The sequence below is a fragment of the Carassius carassius genome, chromosome 3 (genome assembly GCF_963082965.1).
Source record: "Carassius carassius chromosome 3, fCarCar2.1, whole genome shotgun sequence".
Lineage (NCBI taxonomy): Eukaryota > Metazoa > Chordata > Actinopteri > Cypriniformes > Cyprinidae > Carassius > Carassius carassius.
The window spans coordinates 38,716,812-38,735,896 of NC_081757.1; the positions used below are offsets into that span (position 1 = coordinate 38,716,812).

General features: G+C 35.5%; 1 protein-coding gene and 1 long non-coding RNA gene across 8 annotated transcripts in view; one reads left to right on the forward strand and one right to left on the reverse strand.

Annotated features, from left to right (window-relative positions):
- LOC132126601 (transcriptional enhancer factor TEF-1) overlaps positions 1–19,085 on the forward strand; it is a 76,812-nt gene that overhangs the window by 857 nt on the left and 56,870 nt on the right. The window lies entirely within an intron of this gene.
- Positions 21–6,529, reverse strand: LOC132126636 (uncharacterized). 2 transcript variants are annotated; one of them, XR_009427424.1, is made up of 3 exons: positions 5,860–6,529; positions 2,243–2,401; positions 21–344 (listed from the first exon to the last, which is right to left on the reverse strand). It is a non-coding gene; the product is annotated as an uncharacterized LOC132126636 (long non-coding RNA). The 2 variants fall into 2 exon arrangements; XR_009427423.1 differs by having other exon boundaries at positions 21–349.

Below are 19,085 nucleotides of genomic sequence, written 5' to 3' on the forward strand. Positions count from 1 at the left end.
ACACACCACATCACCACATGAGCTTTAATATGTGTGTCGTTTATTTTTAAAACAACAACAACATCAACCCTGCGTACTTCTCACTGAACTTCCCAGACTTGTTTACTCTGGAGAAACTTCACGTTACTTCTCTGTTGTTGTGTAATTGTAGAAGTATCCCTTTTATTTGTCCCAAGCTGCCAGACACGATTCTAGCAGTTGTTGACATAGTTTTAATGTATCAGCATGTTCCAGAAAGATTGCATGGGAGAATCTGGCTGCTGTTCCTCTGTCATTTCCTTCCTTTGTTGGGATTTGCCCGCCCTGTTTCCTCTGGAGTAACGTCGTGCCTCGGCGCGTCGTATCTGGACTTTATAAACGACAACGCAGGTTAAAAACACAGTTTGTCAGTTACCGTGTGTGTTTTAAAGCCACTTGTTTACAAATGCTGTTTCATCACAAGGAACGGAACTATGAACGTAACGATAGTAACAGCGGGACGGCGTAGCTTAGCTTAGCACTTCATCACTGACTAGCTTCACCAACTCCTCTAAAACTATCCAGTCTTTTAGCTAATAGCGTAAAGATTACTCTTCTACAATGTTTTTAACCGCTTCACTGTCCTTTTGTGATTTATTTCATTATGAAATCGCACATGCCTCTGTTCCTCAATCACACCTCCAGCTGCAAAAACCCCAAAATTAGACGAGCTGTGAGTTTCACTTTTATCTTATGAATTCTGTATAATCAAGCTAATTATGATTCATCCATTATACATGCTTACTGTTATACTGTTGTAATAAGACTGTAACTTAGTATTAGTCACCAGAAAGCTTCTTTAAATTAGAGCCCTGATGATTTATTACAGTTTTAACTGTAGAAACTAAAACAGTTTAGCGCATTTTATAGCCCTAGGTAAATCAGTGATGTCAAAGTCTTTTATGACCAATTTAAATGTCATCTTTAATGAAATTTTTGACATACTTTGTAGACATGACAAAAATGATTGTGAATGGATGGAAACAAACTGATACAGTGCAGGTAGAAATAGCTTATCAACTTCAGTTTTTTCACGTTTTACAGTGTAGGGTAAGAAGAAAAAACAGTAGCTGTTATGTATTTCTTGTCTTTCAAATGCAAAATCTTTAACAGTGCTGTCCCTTGACCTGTTCTGGACTTTAATTCTCAACAGGGAACAAGTTCCTCTATTGTGTGTTTTGGGGAAAAGACCTCTTTTCTTGCAGTTAATTATTGTCTTATATTTCACATTGGCCCTTTTATAAAGAAGGGTCCGAGTGACACAATGCGTTGTTTGTGTCCTCTAACTGGGCCATTGTCATGTACTACAGTAAACAGATTGACTTCTGTCAGAATCTACAGTATCACAGTGATGAGAAGCAAATCTGCTTGTTGTGTAAAATAGGCATAGCAATAAGTGCTCTGTGCTCACACATAGACCTGTTGAATACACGCTTGCTTGACATTTTCAAGTGAGAGAATGAAACATTGTCTCGTATTTAATGAACCCATCACTTGATGTCAAACATCTGACTCTTGATCAGATGGTTCGAAAAACGGAGGAACCTTATCAAAGTACTCATTATGGCATATAAAAAAGAAACCATGCTATTGGAGTAGAAATATTTTTTGATGGATGATCAAATAGTTAACTTTTAGTTTAGTGAGTTGTTTGGAGGTATAGCTTAGTAATTTGTGTTGTCTGAGCGATTTTGTTGTAAGTTATCTACCGTTAGTGTGTTAATAATATATTATTATTATTTCTGAATGAGAAATAGAGTCTCTATTAACTTTAAATGTGGCTCAAATAATTTTGCACAACATTGATAGATATATGAAGGCAATCTTCATTTCACATACTGCACTTTCATTATTTGAGTAGATATACAATGTGCTTCGAGTATGTATTACATATAATGGAAATAGGCTAGTTATTTATTGCCCAGAACTTTTAAGCTGATTTCCTACTGCTTCCTTTTCAAATGAGGCAGTTTGAAGCTGTGTTTTACCTCCCAAAAGTAACGCATGGCCCTTTTCTATAATAGAGCTACAATCTCTGTTAAGAAAAATCGCATGTCACTGACCATAAATAATGAATTTGAATCAGGAGGGAAAAAAACCCCGTTCATTTCAATACTTTCTGTTTCAGTGGTGCTCTCCGGCGTGGCTCAGGAAGAAAGCAGTCTTTCAGTTGTGAAATGAGAAGAGAATAGGTGCATTGCTCCAACATAGTGGATTGGGTTACCTCTGGGAATGGAGGATTGTGGGGGAACAGGAGCGCACAGAGAGAACCTATTGTTTTTCCTGTTGCTGAGCCGGGGAGGAGTGTGTGTGAGGCTGTTGAATTGTAGAAGGCAAACAGTGTTGTGCTTAAGCAGACATCTGGTTTAGACCCTTTCTGCACCTGTAAGGGGGAAAAAAATGCAAATGTAAACGTAAACTCTTGTGTTTACTGCTTAGGGAATCCAAGGTAATGCCGTGTCCAGGCCGGGCTATTGTTATGCCAGCAACAGGCGGCAGCGGCTGTGGCACCATATGTCCCATCTATGCTTCAGATAAGATATCTGTTCCCTCAGCTTATCAATGACATTTTAAATCACTTCATATTTGAGTCGCCAACTTTCTGTTGACTGCCATCGAAGTGTAAGAAGTTTCTTTTGAAAGGCTGAAAGATCAAAAAGTCGAATTTAAGTCGGAGAATATTCTCGGCTAAATAGCATTTCCTTAGTTCGTATTTTTTATGATCCCGTGTGGGATGTTTGCTTACAGATTTTGTGTATGAGTAGCTATCTTTCCATCCAAAGATGCAAATGTAATATATGGGCAAAACTGGAATATCGTATAAAACATTTGCGAATAAACCATCCAATGAGTAAAAGAGAACAAAATCGTCACTTCCTGATACACTGGCACAACATATCTCTAAGAAAACTAGGAGAAGCCACTGAATATAATAATTTTCATATGTAATAAATTACTTGCACTTCAGAGAGAGCAGACGCAACACAATAAATTCGGTCATTGCTCCTAGAGGTAGATGCCTTCTGTTTGGAAACGCAGTCATGTAAGACAGTAATTATACAGAAATACTTTGATTGCAGACTTTTCTCAGGCATTTCAGAACGACCAAAACAACATATAGATGCTGTGAACGAGATCGGTCCACTGGTTAGACAATTTTTCCCATTTCATAGTGCAAAGTCACATTCATTTTTCAATGCACATGGTGGAATTTATTCAGTAAATGTGTTTCCATCGTAGTTTATGCAAATTTGTTCTTATCAGATTAAAATTTTATCCTACTCAGCTGTGCACATACTTTTTTTTTTTTTTTGCATATTTTTAGAATTGATGTGGTTCTTGGCATTTCACTTTCCATCCAGTGTTATTTTATGCGATAATCCAAAATTTGCATTAAAATAGGTAGATGGAAACATTGCTAATGACTGATGGAAATCACATGGAGTTGGAATATGTAGTGTATGCAAGTTCAGTATTTTTTACAATAAACTGTTCAATCAAAATCTGCTATATGGTTTCCAAAATGGTCTACCTGCCCCCGATCTGCTTTTGTACCCCCTGCTGGAAACATTGCATCATTCTAGTGAATCATTTAAAGAGTTGTTTTGAATAATGTCCTAATGAGCGGTTTTCTTAAATTAACACCTGGGACATTAAAAACAAGAAATACGTTTGGCCTCGCTAGGCGTATGTTCTCTCACATGTTGATGTTTTTACTGACTGCGTGTGATTTATGTTCACTCATTGGGCAGCGTGGATCAAATAGGTTTATAATGGCGATACACTATGAAATAGGGTTTACCTCAACAAGGCTACAAAACATAGGAATGAACCGCACAAAAGTGCCTTTGCCACTTCTAGAAGCAGCTAACTCACTTTGCTGTGCTCTGTGGTCGGGGTAATGTGAACTACTAAGCTCTGCTGGGAGACAGACCAACACAAACAGCCACGTCCTGTGTGTTTTACTCTTCATAGGCATCATTTCCTATTAGAATCTGTCTGTGGTCGAAGAGGAATCAAGATTATCGCCGGGAGGGGTAAAAAAAAAAAAAAAATCAAAGCCATGGAAAATATGAGGTCCTTGTAAGGTCCTACTTTTAATGATTGACATAATAGCAGGCGAAGGTTAAGAAGGAATACTGTATTTCGTATTATACGAGGATAGTTATATTTTGCAGCAATATTCATGGCTCTTCTCACAAGAGCGTTCTTCATGTAATGGAAACAGCTGTTATAAATAAAGAGCTGAACCGATCAGATGCCGTTTTGTACAAACCCCAGTATTAGTCACTCTTTCCTGATTGATGAACTCAACAGATGTATTTATGATCTTTGGATGGAGCCTCTGTTTTTGTTTGTAACACAATGCGATGTTTTGAAGAAAATGAGTTACATACGTTGGATGGAGAAAAAAAAGAAATGTGTCATAATGGTTGAAAGTCGGTTATTAACATCATACTTACCAAAGATGGCCTCTTCTGCAGCATCAAAACCGCAGCTGCTACAATGACATTTTAAAACTAATCAACGTCCATCATGTATTGTTCACTGTTCACCTAATTCATTGTTTAAACTAGCGTTTAAATTAAGTTATTAATTTAGTTATTAATGAGGATCTGCTTTTTAATGTTTTTTTTTTGCTGGAATTGTTTGTATTAATTCACATGAACTGATTTAAATTGCATTTGTTAATAAAGGATAGAGTGTAAACTAAACTGCCTTTACCAAGAAGTATTTTCTACAAGCAGTCTGGTTTACTTTTCCATCAGTTTTATCACAAATACTGCTGTATTTTATCACAAATACGTATACCAACATTTTTAGAAATGATTACTACAAATTTCTTAAGTTCTCAAAACCAATAAGTTGTTCAAGAATAAAATTAAGTAAACAGTAGTTTAAAATTAAATTAAGAATAAAATTTTATTTTTAAATGTAATGCTTCTAAAACTTTTCTACTTCAAAATGTCAGATTTTACTACGAGGTGTCACTTGCACTTTTCTTTGAGTAATTGTAAAATTTACTAGCAATTTCTGAGTGAAATTTGATTCTTGTCACATTTTTAAGTGTAGTATATGCAGGCAAATCCTTACTTTTTTTCAAATCCTTATATTTCTTTCAAATGTGTATCGTCTAGGACAAGGTCCAATTTTTTGCTTTCACGTTACATTGAAACTTTCAGGTTGGATTTGAATCAGGAGGAAGAATATAGGAATCATTCATTATGACACATTTTTCATATCTCAGATGTTGCTTCTGATTTTAAATTGAGTGATGTTTATTTAATGTTTACTAATCTAACATAGGTTAAATCAAATGTTCATTCGCTTCTTGAGAAAATTTGTGGTCTTTTAATCTTGTGTTAGAAACAGAAACCGGTAGCTTGGAGTCTGAGCACGACCCACGGTAAATTGATTCTCCAAGGGAATAACTGAGTGTGGTCTGCTGTTTAGTTGTAACAACAAGCCCTTAAAGAAGCTGAGGTAAATTGGCACCAAAATGAAAAGCTGGCTCTTAGCCACTGACGTCATGTAAGTAAATGTGTTTCAGGACAACTGCCATAAAATGACTGCCAGTTTCAGAGCACACTTTGGTCCCGACGACCATTTCTGCTAGTGCTGTTAATGTTTTGCACCCCATTGGTAATATTTATAAAAATGTGAAAAATTCTGACTTGGCCTATCAGCTGCAGTAGTGATTATGATGCGCTAATATGCTTTGGAGCTATTTTTACATGCACAGAGACCACTTTAGTTTGAAATTTAATTGTCGCCTGATTTTACATTCCTGATAGAAGAGATTTTCTGTGAATTCAAGAGCATTTTAACTTGTTGTTATACCTGAAAAGGCTAGAGAGACCAGTTCCAACACTTCAAAGTTATATCCTTGTAACTCAAACCAGATGGAGGGCTTAGTCAGTTCAGAGGAAGAAATTAATGTTGATACAAATGGCGTCTGAACTTCTTAAAAAAAAAAAAAAGTTATTCTGAAGAACTTGTCCTTTATATTTAATAATACCCTTCCCTTCAGCCATCTATAGCATACTGTTTGACTGTTGTATGTTCTTATTCTAGCAAGTTTTTCCATGACCAGACACATGTGAAAAGCAATCTTTGATCCATGAATCATTAGATGAGTCAGTTCCTGAAACCGCCATAAACCTCCAAGTTCTTGGCCACAGCTGAAAGCAGGAAATCCAGGCTTCAATAACTTCCTTTCCCAGAGCTGGCCACGCTAGTGGTTAGAGCGCCCTGTTCCTTGCTAGCAATAGGAAGATGTACGCCTGTGGAACAAAGACACTCAGTCACTTCATTTACTGAAAGTGTTTATAATTTGTGGCCTGTATTCAAATGTCGAGCGTCCAGGATCTCTGGCACCGTATTCTGGTCTCCTCCATCGTAATAAATCCCTAGCAGGCCTTTCATTAATTGCTGCTGTATTGTTATCATGAGCGGCGGGGCCCGGGCAGATTCCCTCTGCCCTGGAGCTGGCCTGGATTTACAGGGAAAAGATACAGACTTTAAGCTACCTCTGGACATTAGTATGCAAAGTGGGCATGTTCAATGAGTTTGAAATCTTGCTACAGTGTGGCCTTCAGCTTTGTAAACACTGCTTAACCTCTCCAATGCCTTATGCAAATATTAAGTTCCAGGGGCTTGGTTTTTTTTTTTTTTTTTTTTTTTATATATACAGGGTTGCAGTGGCTGCAGACATTTACTATGTTATTCATCATTGATTTTAAAGGTGAAGTGAATCATTTTTAATGTTAAACGGATACTCCACACAACATTCATTCTTTTGTGGAACACAAATGCCTTATGGTTAAGATCCTTGTCTACTTCTCAACATGTCTACTTCTGGTGCTGCCAATGGCATGAGTGTAGCACGGGACTCACTTTTTCTGAACAATGGCAGACTGAATCGGTTTTTGCAGTACAGTTATTGGCTCACCACTAGTGAACAAGCTACACACTCCAACTGTGTGGTTTATAGTTTAAACTTTAAACTAAAAACAGTTGAGTATAGGTGTAAGTACACTGGAAAAAGTGGCAAATGTTTCCTCAAGGATCTATTTTCTATTTGACTGGTCCCATAAAAATGATTACTAGCATGTTAGTGCAGAGCCCGGTGGATGGGTCTCATCTGGTCGCTGCTGCTCATGAGGCATCAATAAATACAGGCTCATCCCTTTGCCGATGGATGACAAACAAACAGCGTGTCAGAAAATTCCATGTGACCTTTCCGCCATTAGTGCTGTGGTGGGAAGAAGTGATTTATGACAGATGGAGGTGCACTCCAAACAGACGCTGTCTTTGACATGCTGGGACTTGTGAAATGCAGATGGCCTCTCTGCTCATCACTGCCATTTCATTCCTCATGCCTCACCGCATGTCACTCGGCCCGTGTCCTCGGTTCTGGCTGGGAAATCTCAGGATTTACTCACAGCTTTTAGTACTTGTTTTATATGCACTATATCCACACTTGTTTAACATCTAACGCAAGTTGGGAATGTGGAATTTGATGCATAATGTAATAGACATGCTTTTTTAATAAGGTCAACTAATGCATCCATAAGAAGCATGGATAAGGTCAATGATATTGAAGTATAATTTAATTCTTTATTGTTATTTAACAAATAAATTCTTTATTGAATTTTCATGCAGGTCATTTCCGTGCAATCAGATTTACGTTGATTATTCTTGATTATTACATTGATCTCAATTAAAATTGCATTTTTCTCGTAACGTGCAAATTTATGTCTCACAAATGAGATTATAGCTTTCATTTTCTTTTGTTCCTTACACAATGCTTTTATAAGGCTTCGGAAGACTTGGGAATGTAGTGCATGAGAAGTATAGACTTCTTTTTTCAGTCGTTCATTTGGTCCCCTTTCACTTTCATTGTATGGAAAAGAGAATGAATGAACATTCTTCAAAACAACGGAAGAATGAAAATCATGCGGGTTTGGAATGAGTCATGAAAATTTTCATGTTTGTGCAAAACATTACTTTGAGCCTCAGGCAGGAAATGGGACTAATGCCTCTGCCCTTTCGTGTGCCATGGGTGTGATGGGCCAGACATTGCACATGATTGTGGCGCATTGGAGGCAGGTGGAGAAAGTTGTTTTGACAGGCCCTGTAAATCAATCCAGCACTCCGGCCAGCAGAAATTGATCCCAAAGCGGCCCAGGGTTGCAGCATCGGGCGGTAAGCTTCGGGCCTCAGGTTTGAGTTGGATGCTATCAGACGGTTTCACCACATCTAACCCTATCAGTTTAAAGAGGCATGAAATAAATGCTTGGGTCTTGCCAGCAGGAGAGCGCTGGTGGCCGTCTACTCCACTGGACCTTTGCTGTCTGCTTTAGGAGATTGGTCGTGAGAGACTCAATCATTGATTGATCAGCGCTCTGGGACTTTAGATTTATTCATGGAACCAGCAGAAAGATCCAGTACAAAACAGATCAATCGATTTTCTCTTTCCGTGCAAACAGAGATTCTTGGAGTGTTCATAGACTTGGGGAAAAAACTCAAAAAGCATTCATAATGATGTTTACATACTTATTTAATTCTAAAACGTTTTGAAATCAAATAAGAAAAGTTAAAATATTTAAAGAAAGGGACATAGCAAGAACTAGAAAGTTATACGCGATGAGAAAACTGATAATTGGCTGACAAGGCATTTTGATGAAGCATTTTGATTTCGTTTCAGTCATTGTAGACTTTGGTTTCTATGAAAATGTTATTATGCAAACAATGTTAATGAAATGTGAATGGTCCCTTTCAATTTTGGCTTAAATATTAGTAAAATTGCCTCTCAAGGTTCATGCGTTGTACTAAAGTCGTTTTAAGCATTCCAGCGATAATGAATTTGTTAGCGGACGGATGCGGCGCATGGAATCTCAGTTATGTCTCGCTTCTATGAATATGCATAATTTGATGTAGCTTGTTCCAAACAAGCATACTTTGAAATACTTCAGACATTACTGAAATAATTCCCCTCAGAAAATAATACACAATATGAGGTATTTAGTAATTATATGGTAATTATAGTTCTTCATTCAGGGACCTTAACTACCGTGGGTCATTATGGGGTCAGTGAAAGTCGTTCACCGAACCATTATTGCACCTTCAGAGATAGTGGCACAAAAGGAGTCCGCATGGAAAATTACATTTCAGACCTCTCATCTTCTATTTCATTACCTCGGCCCTGTGCGATGGCTGAAATTGGTTCTCTTCATTTAGGGAGCCAAATTCCTGCTTAGCTAGAACCTGAGTGGTTTATGTAATCTGTCGATAAGTGTCATCTCCCATCATGCCGTGTCACAGCCACGGGCCGCTCTCACCATGGCATTCACTTGTTGCCTGCTTCCTCCTTTATCTCGCTAATAAGACCATTTCCATGGTGCTGGAGACGGGCAGAAAGGAACATGCAATTATTTGTTAAGGCTGCAACTGTTTCCACAGGTGACATTCCTGCCTCTTAGAAGCTGTGATAATTAGTGTTCTAACAGGCAGTGGCACACTAGACTTTGGCTTTGACAGGCTTGTGACCAGAGCCAGAGATGTAGGAAGCTGATCACGCTGAAGTTAGTGGAGAGCCACTTATCTCACACCTATGAATGTTCGGCACTGTTGATTTTGCCTAGTTCAGGTTCAAGCTAAAAGTGATGCGCAAAACTACTTAGTTTCAAAGTTGACTAATCCTCGGGTTGCCCGAATGACTATTTGACTAATCGGTTCTAATTAGAAGCCATGTATGATTGGTCAGGTTCTGGGTTTATTGTTGAAATTTACTGTTTGTAACAAATTTATTTTTTCACTTTTTAATCAGCAAACGAAATTCAGATTTCAATATGAACTAGATATATTTCTCCTCAGATTGTGTCAAGACCAAATTATTTGAGCTATGCAATTTGTTTTAATTTGATACGTCAGCAATTAAATGTTTCCTTTAAAAGTTTATTTCTTAAAATATTTGAAAAAACAAAAAATCTATTTTGAGTTCACACCAGTTATTTTAGTATTATTCATGTTCTATAGTAGTCTTTATAAATGTTTTGTAGTTTTATTTTCATGTTTTGTTTTAAGTTTTATGTTTTCAGCATTAAAAAACAAAACAAAAACAAAAAATATATGTGGTTTTAAATTATTTTTATTTAAATTTTAGTTTTAGTAATTTTAATACTTCAATATTTCTAATTAATTGAAGTTTTTTAAGTGTAATTTTTCCATGATATTCTTTTTTTTTTTGTTTTGCTTTTTCAATTTAAGAAAAAAGGAATAAGTTAACAATAACAATACTGCTTCAAGCATGTCTTAGAATTCCCAAAAGTCTTAAAGAGCAAAAAAGCAATAACATTTACTAATGCTGAAATTAAATGAAACCTTTTTGGAGTAAAAAAAAACATATTTTAAGACCAACAATTCATTAAATTCCTGTTTATTAAAATTCATTTAACATATTTGTATAGCACTATTAAGAATATGTATTATTCCAAAGCAGCTTGATAGTGATTAGTGGCTTGCAATCCCAACTAACATAGAAAGCTCTGCAGATTTCCCTAGAATTCTAAAGCTGGCCATTTTACAAAATGGAAATGTCCATTGCCCTTGCATGTTCATAAATAGTTTATATTTTTCTACTAATGATAGTGTAGTCCTCTCCCCTTCATTCAATGCATTTTACCATATTTTAATTTCTTATAATAAAATAGAAAAAGTACCCAGATCCATGTGGCTCTACTTATAATCCTTTACACAATTGCTTGTATACTATTATTATTCAGAATAGTTTGATATAATAATAACAAGTTAATGAACATCAAAATTAGTTTTTTCAGTATTATACATTGGGAAATAATTCAAATGGCTGTAGCACATAAACCGTTATGCTTTTACACCACTGCAGCAAGAGATGTGCAAACACAAATAAGTTATTGAAATGCAAATTTCCACCACAAAAGAGTAACCTCTTAAAGAGCACATTTATAAACCTTATTTGAGAACCAGTATATGAATTAGCATAAGAATTATGCCAATAATGTAATATATTCATCATGCATCATATATGCATCAAATATGTGTAGTTCACGAAGTAGTTCACGGTACACATTTATACAGTGCTTGACTAATAACTTGTTCTCTCACATGTGACTCACTTTGTCTGGTCTTAAATAATCAGAATAATCGGACAATGAAGGCATGTGTTCACTTTAATGACTGATGAAACGCCCCCACAGACATGTTCAGAGCTCTCCTTGTGTTCCATATGTATCCCGAGCTGTGGAGTTGTTGTGGGACAGACTATATAATGGCATCGAGTTGTGAGGGAGGCATGTTTAGGCACATCCTGGCTCAGATCTGTTGGTGTATTGTCACGTATAATGCAACACAAATGTGCTGCTGACACACTTGAGCACACAAACACAAAAGCTTGTATGTACAGTATGCTCACACATATGCATGCATAGAGAGGTATAGAAGTGAATGAGTGTGGATGTCTCTAATGTGTGCAGAAGGTTAACAGTGTTTGGTGTGGTGCCTCAGGCTAATACAGGGAATTAAAGCTTGATTGGCAGCTGCCATATAGGAAAATAAAAATAACAGTCCATTCTGTACGCTGCTGTGGGCTCGTGCGATCACAATCATGGTTATTCATCTCATGCAAGTCTGAAACAAAGGAATACAATTATATTTATTGGGTTGCTTCCTAAAATCTGGCAATATGATTATTATAAGAAGCAGTGTTATAATATCCATAAACCCAGCCAGGCCAGGCCTGATACAGTTCAAGGCAATACGATAATCTATTTCCCGGTAATTTACTAGTAATCAAAATATCTTTTTTTTAGATCTGTTGTTTATTCACAATGATTTTACATACTTCAGCAAGATGAATACAAAAAGTAAACATTAACATGAAAGACCATATATTTTTATAAGATAATGTTGAAATATTATTTCAAATATTTTAATATGTGATATACTTTTGTTCTGAGAATAAATGTTAGGCCGGAAACAGATTTTGGCTTAAGATATTCAAAAGGAATTTTTTTTCATGTAGGTATTGTGTAAGTGTGCGCTCCATGCGACACGCAGGTGCTCACATTGTTTGAGCACAGAGTAGCACTTGTTTCTCCATTATAGTGTAATTTTTAATGAGTCAAAATGGAAAGGCTTCCAGCTACATCCTTTTTCACTCTTGCCAAAATGCATTTGTCAAGGCTTTTTGGCTGTGTGAGCTGCTGCACCTAAGGAAATCTCACTTTGTCTGCCTTTATGTATACATACTTCAAGACATTTCATGTTGGTAAGACCAACATTTTTGCATTTTGGAAGTGAAAGTTCCAAGTCTATATTAAAAATGTGACAAAACCAGTCACATATTTATATGTAGGTTTCACCGTGATGGCTGTGTTTGTGAATTAAATGAACATTATGGTCAAAATGCCATCTTGCTGAGGTATTAATACATCACACACATTTTAAAATAAACATTTATTAATTTATTTTAATATATTTCAATTCACTTGTAGAGTACAATAATTTAAAAGTTTTTTTTAATGAACAGTACAGGTTTTAAATATTGCAATATTAATTAGTTATTTGCCAAAGCGTTAAAATAATCATCATCAGAAATATTTCCAGGATCAGTACTGGAACATCCTTAATGCAAATGAAAACGCATAAAAAAAACAACTTTGCAACTAATTTTTATTAAAAATTCCAACAGCATTAAGTCTAATGATTAAGTTATATTAGTAAATCAAATAATTATGCATGCCATGAAGTGAAAACGATGCCAAAAATGTAAGTGAAATACTTGAAGGCTACATGACATTGTTTTCATTTAATTGAATTTTTAAACCTTTTTTTTTTTTATAATGAATGAGCTTCTTTAATGGCACATTCATGTTTGCTTTGGCTTAGGGTTGTCACGATATTAGATTTTTCATATCACGGTTATTGTGACCATAAGAATTCATGATTTTGATATATCGTGATATCTATAGAAACCTTGGGGGGGGGGAAGATATCAGTCAAATTATTTTTTACTTTGAGTTTTTCTTTTTCACCCAACGAACATAAGGATACTGATAAATGCAGGGCACAAGACTCTGTTCTTCTCCATCTTTTTTGAAACACCAATGAAATAACAAGACAGAAAATACTGTCAAGTTCAACAGTATGATGAATAAATATTAATGGTAACAACTTTACAGTAAGATGCCATTTGTTAACATTAATGTATTTACTAACATGAATGAACAATGAACAATACATTTATTACACAAATCGAGTCATTCATTGTTCATGTTAGTTCACAGTGCATTAATGTTTACAAACACAACGTTTTATAATGCATAAGTAAATTCTGAAATTAACATGAACTAAGATCAATAAATGCTGTGGAAATATTGTTCATTATTATTTGTTATTTATATATGTTAATTAATGTAATTTACTAATGTTAACTAATGAACCTTACTGAAGAATGACCGCAGGTTAGGCGTTAAGTGCATGGCACTGCCACCAACTTAACATTTTACAAGTTTAATTTAGCAATGTGGTCGCTCAGTTTTTCAAGATCAGCATTAATCATGTAACTATTAATAGATTTGAACAAAGAAATAGTGTTACTATGCAAATACAAAAATAAGGTGAGTAAAGAAAACGCGGTACTTAAAATAATCACCCTTTACTTCAATATATGAACACAGAAAACCGCTGTTAACAGGTTAATATAACGTTTCCCATTATATGACTAGTAAAATAATGGCAACTTACTCTGATAAACAGCGAGTGCTGCGTCGTCTTTTTGTGTGACCGGTATCAGCGTTAAGGCACAATACTGCCACCTGGGAGCTCAACCAGGTACTGGTGATGGAGTATTTAAATGTGGTGTTATCATAAGAGAACTGTTCATTTTAAATATTGCGGTTATCGCTAATAACGGTTTATCATCACACACTAATTTAACACGGTATCGATAATTGTTGCGTTGAATATCACGGTTATCTTCAATACCGGTATATCGCAACACCCCTACTTTGGTGTCTATCATGAAATTTCACTTGATATTGGTGTCAACAACTCAACAATTTTTGTATTGTGAAAACATTAGTTTAAATAATATTAAAGAGTTACTTTCAAAGGATTACTTTCATAGCTCTTATTTCTTTTGAAAGCTATGTCTGTTTCTCTCAGGTGTAAAGTAAAGAAATGGCCCCAGCAAACATTGAACTGATGCTTGTCTCTATTTAGACAAGACATGTAAGAACTGACAGTTTGCTGTGAAATTGTTTCTGAGAGCACACACAATAAGACAGTGACCTGATAGAGTCGTCTTCCTATGTTGTTCACTTTTGCTAAATTGCAAGCACATTTTTCCCCCTTTTACATCACTGTAAGACTTGCAAAGGATTTTCTTGGTCTTATCTGTTGAATGACTGCTTCATTATCAATTGCAGGGGAAAAGGCTAAAAGATAAAATCCTACTTTAATCATACTCCCATTTATTGTGCATGTTGAAGTAATCCAATAAAGCAGCGCTCTCGAACTAGGCGGAAATTATCATTATCTTTTAGGCGGCATTGATCTGGGTCTCCCATGAGAGATGTTGTATGAAATTGTGGCAAAGGGTGAATCATTTACGTTGATGTATCGAAGGCTAAATGATCATCGAGGGGCTTCAGCCATGTAGTGTGATTAGGCTGTTTTTAGGCTATTGATTTTTTTCTTTAACACTCGTTTCTGTAAATGCATGTTTATTTCAAATTTGAACTGCAACAGCAAACATTGCTTTATTTTACTTGTAAATGCAAATGTTACATTAAGAAGTAACCGGTCTACAACCCATGGCCTGGTCTCTAACATTTACCCAATCATATGACCCAGTCAAGTGGCAGTGATTCGCTGCATCAGGTCAACTGTTTCTCTTCACTAAAGAGCGTCTGCCTATCCAGAACCAGGTACTACACTTTCCATTACCATCCAAGGTATAATAACCTCCAATTAATGTAAGTGGAAATGTAAATTCAGAGTAGATCCATTTGGTCTGATGAGAAAACTCAGAGCAGTGAGTGCTTAGAAATTGCCATGGTCTAGTATTATTCTGAGCATCCATCTTGTGTAGTTTAAGCTTGGCATTCATCTTGTGCAAATTAAACTTTAATTGCTACTTGCACATTTTACTACGAAGGCTTAAATAATCTTTGAAAATATGGTAATTTGCTAAATGTGATATATCATTTAGAACAGACAAATGACTGTGATTTGTCAGTAGGGTTTGTAATATTTTAAAAAATCCTTTACTCCAAATCTTGATCGTCTGTTTTTGAAATGATCTTGAATTTACACCCAATGTTGTGTTAAATGCATATAATGCTGAACAATTAGCATTAGCAAATAGAATTAGCACATGCTACAGGTCACCAATTTGCTGTAATGTTGGCTGCTAATGAATATGTGACACTTGACTGCAGTATGTGACTTTGTAGCATTGTTACATGTGCTCAAGTTTCCACAAATCCCAGTTTGCTTACTTAGTGTTTCGTAAAAGTGCAGTATGTGCTTTTATTCAGGCATACCTGGCATACATGTTTGTAATACAGAAGTGTGACATACTGCCATGTCATAAAATCGAGTCTTGCAATCAGTCTTGTACTTTTGTTTACAATTCTTTACATGTCATTCTTAACTCCTTGGTTCATACTTGTAAAAAGTGAAGAGAAAGGCTGAAGCTGCCATGGTAGTTTCTACAATTATGAACCATGTTCACCCAAAAATGTAAATTCTCTCATTAATTACTCACCCTCATGTCGTTCCAAACCCGTAAGACCTTCATTCATCTTCAGAACACAAATTAAGATTTTTTGGATGAAATTTGAAAGCTTTTGGACCCTCCATAGACAGCACGGTAAATACCACATTCAAGAAACATAGTAAAAACATAGGAAGAACATTGCTAAAGTAGTCCAAGTGGTTTACCTTTAATTTCATGAATTTGCGAGAAGAGAAGAAATTGTTGAATAAATTCATTATTTTTATTTGTTCGCACAAAAAAAAGTATTCTTGCAGCAAATTAAGGTTGAAGCACTGATGTCACATGGACTATAAAATATTTTTGGTCAGACAAAACCTGCACACAGGCTGAATGTAAATCCGCTCTCTGACACTAGGTGGCACTTATGGAACAGCTGAATTACAGCTGTTTCCCTTAACCTCCGTGGATAAAGCAGAACTACAATTAAGAAAACTATTTTTGTAATTATGTAGGCTATTACATGGAACGAAGATGAAACCAAAATGCCATTGAATCTTTTCTGAGGAGGTACATTCATATAATTAATTAATTCATATTCATTTGTATAATTACCTTAGCGGTAATTAAAATCTCATGTTTTCACCCCGAATGTGAGACTGTTATTTAAACTTTGATTTATGCTTTATAGTGTTTACTTATCCTGAGTTATTTAAATTGCAGTAATCGAATACTGTTTTAATGATAATTAAAATAAGAAACGTTAATATTTACAGTGGGGAATTTAATCATGATTTATCACCAAACCGGTAATCGTTCCATCTCTACAACTTTATTATTGTTTTTTTTTTTTACAGAGTAAAAACTTACTATGGTCTAGCTAAAGCTTAACTAAATCTAACTGTTGAAGTTGTATAGTTCATGTCACTTTGAAACCACACCCTCTTGTCGCTAGTATTTTTCTATAGGGAAGTCAAACTCCATCAGGCGAAACAGACGTGTTAAGACATTGGCCTTAGCTCCCTCTCTTAAGTAGGCCACGCTTGGCCGAGGGACCAATGGCAGCCATTTTTCAAGAAGATTTTCTGTTAGCAAATGGGAGCCAGCACTGCAAGGATAGCTGAAGTAAACATGTTTATCTACACTGAGCTTCTGAGCGTTCCCCTCGAACTGGCCATCTTTAAACTGTTTGTATATCTGACAGTGGGGGGAGAAAGCGGTTCCAAGATGAGGTACTGCACTGAACAACCACATTATGTTTGCAGCAGCGCTGGAAGTGATTACCAGTGTAGTTCATTATTCAGTTAGGTTGGAGGGGGGGAGAGCATGAAGGCCCAAACCATTTAGTGGTCAGAAAGGGGAGGCTTTTTTTCCTCTCTCATCAGTCTGTGAGTCTGTTCTGCAGTGTCAGCATTCAGCACACAAACACGGAATTCAGTAAAAGCTCCCTCCACTCTCCCAGAGCGTTTTTTCCCCTTTTTTTTTCCAACAGCCTGCTCCCTTCCCCCTCGTGAACTGACATTCTAGAAGAAACATATGCTGCTAGTCCCACATCACAACAGCTTGTGCTGGCTGAATGGAAGCAGGCACGGAGAGAGGAAGCTGTCGGGAGGGTGGGGGAAGAGATGGGATGACACACAGAGTAATGGGGAAAGTCTCTAAGAATGAAAGTCCTCGGAGGTGTTGTGTGTTGACCCCAGTTTATGGGGAGATTTGGATTAGTTGCCAAAACTCTGCTGGTAACTGGAAAGTTGCTGGTTCAAGCCTTCTAAAGTCAACATGATGATATAAAAAACAAACAAACAAACAAAAAACATGATATTTAGTATCTTTAATAGTTTTATTCTGTTTTCAATTTAATTTTCGTTTTGTAGTGTTCTTGTAATTTTTTTTTAAATATGTCTGTATAATGTATTTTTATTTATTTATTTTTTATTTTGATTTTAGTTTGTTACTTTAGATTTAAAATGAGAAATTTTGCTTTGGCAGCTATTTTAAGTAAATAAAAATTACTTTTTGTTGTATTTATGTTCATGTTCATTTTATTTCAAGTAATTTTATAATGGTTTCAGTTTACAATCACTATACTAACCCTGCTTAATCGTTCATATGATATATATACACACATACAGGGGTGCACATAATTTTTTCAGCCTGGTTCTCATAAGAGAACCTGGAGGTTTGGTATGGTCCTCACACTGCATATTGCGTGATCCATTAAATGCAACTATAAAAAATTAATTCATAATAGTTATAATATTATTACACTTTATTTTAGTTTTTTAAAAATTAAATAATAGTAAATAAACTAAATAATAGTGTGTGATTAATATTATTAAAAATAAAAAGCAGCCCTAGTGTTAAATACAAATGCATTTATTTATAGTAAATACACTTAAAAATAAAATGCTAATATTTACTACAACTTTTTTTGCTTCTTTAAGAAGCTTTATGCTGACCACTTATGTGCACCCCTGTTTATATATATATATATATATATATATATATATATATATATATATATATATATATATATATATATATATATATATATATATATATATATATATATATATAAACCTTTTATCAAAAATCATATGAGTTTCCTTTTCAGCTCGCATCACAAATCCCTTTAACCTTTTGAACTCCAACTATCATAACATCAAATATCTTTTTTTTTTTCTTGAATATCTTGTTTCATTTTGAAAATATGTCAGATGAAACTCTTTGCCAAGTTGCTTTGGATAAAAGTGTCTGCTAAATGAATAAATGTAAAATGTAAATGTAGATTCTGAAGTATAATGGTGGCAAACTGCGTAAATGACCTTTTAAAAAGTGCACACATTACAAATGTGCCCTTGAGTAAGGGACACTTAGATAAAAGATCTGCTAAATGACTATTTGGAAGGCCATTTGTTTTTCAACATCCTCTGAAATTTTATTTATTTTTAATTAGAGTTCACTATTGTATGTTTCTCAGGCTATTCACATTACAGAATATATGTTGGTTCATTATTTAATTTCATTGGAATATGATAACAGTATTGCCCTGGATGTTGACAAGCAAGGGCAACTCGAGACCAGGCAGCTGGGGTTGATATTGTTCTCCTTTCGTCAGAGGAGTTTTATGGTTTCTATGCAATTTTTTGGAGATGTCAGGTGGTTTTAGGAAATGTTTGAAGGTTAAACCTTCTAGTCAGAAACTTAATTTCCTCAGGCAATTGGATATCAGTTACAAGCATGTCTTCAAAATTCATGCAATCATAATTCTCCATATGAAAAACTGCACTACATTCATGTCAGT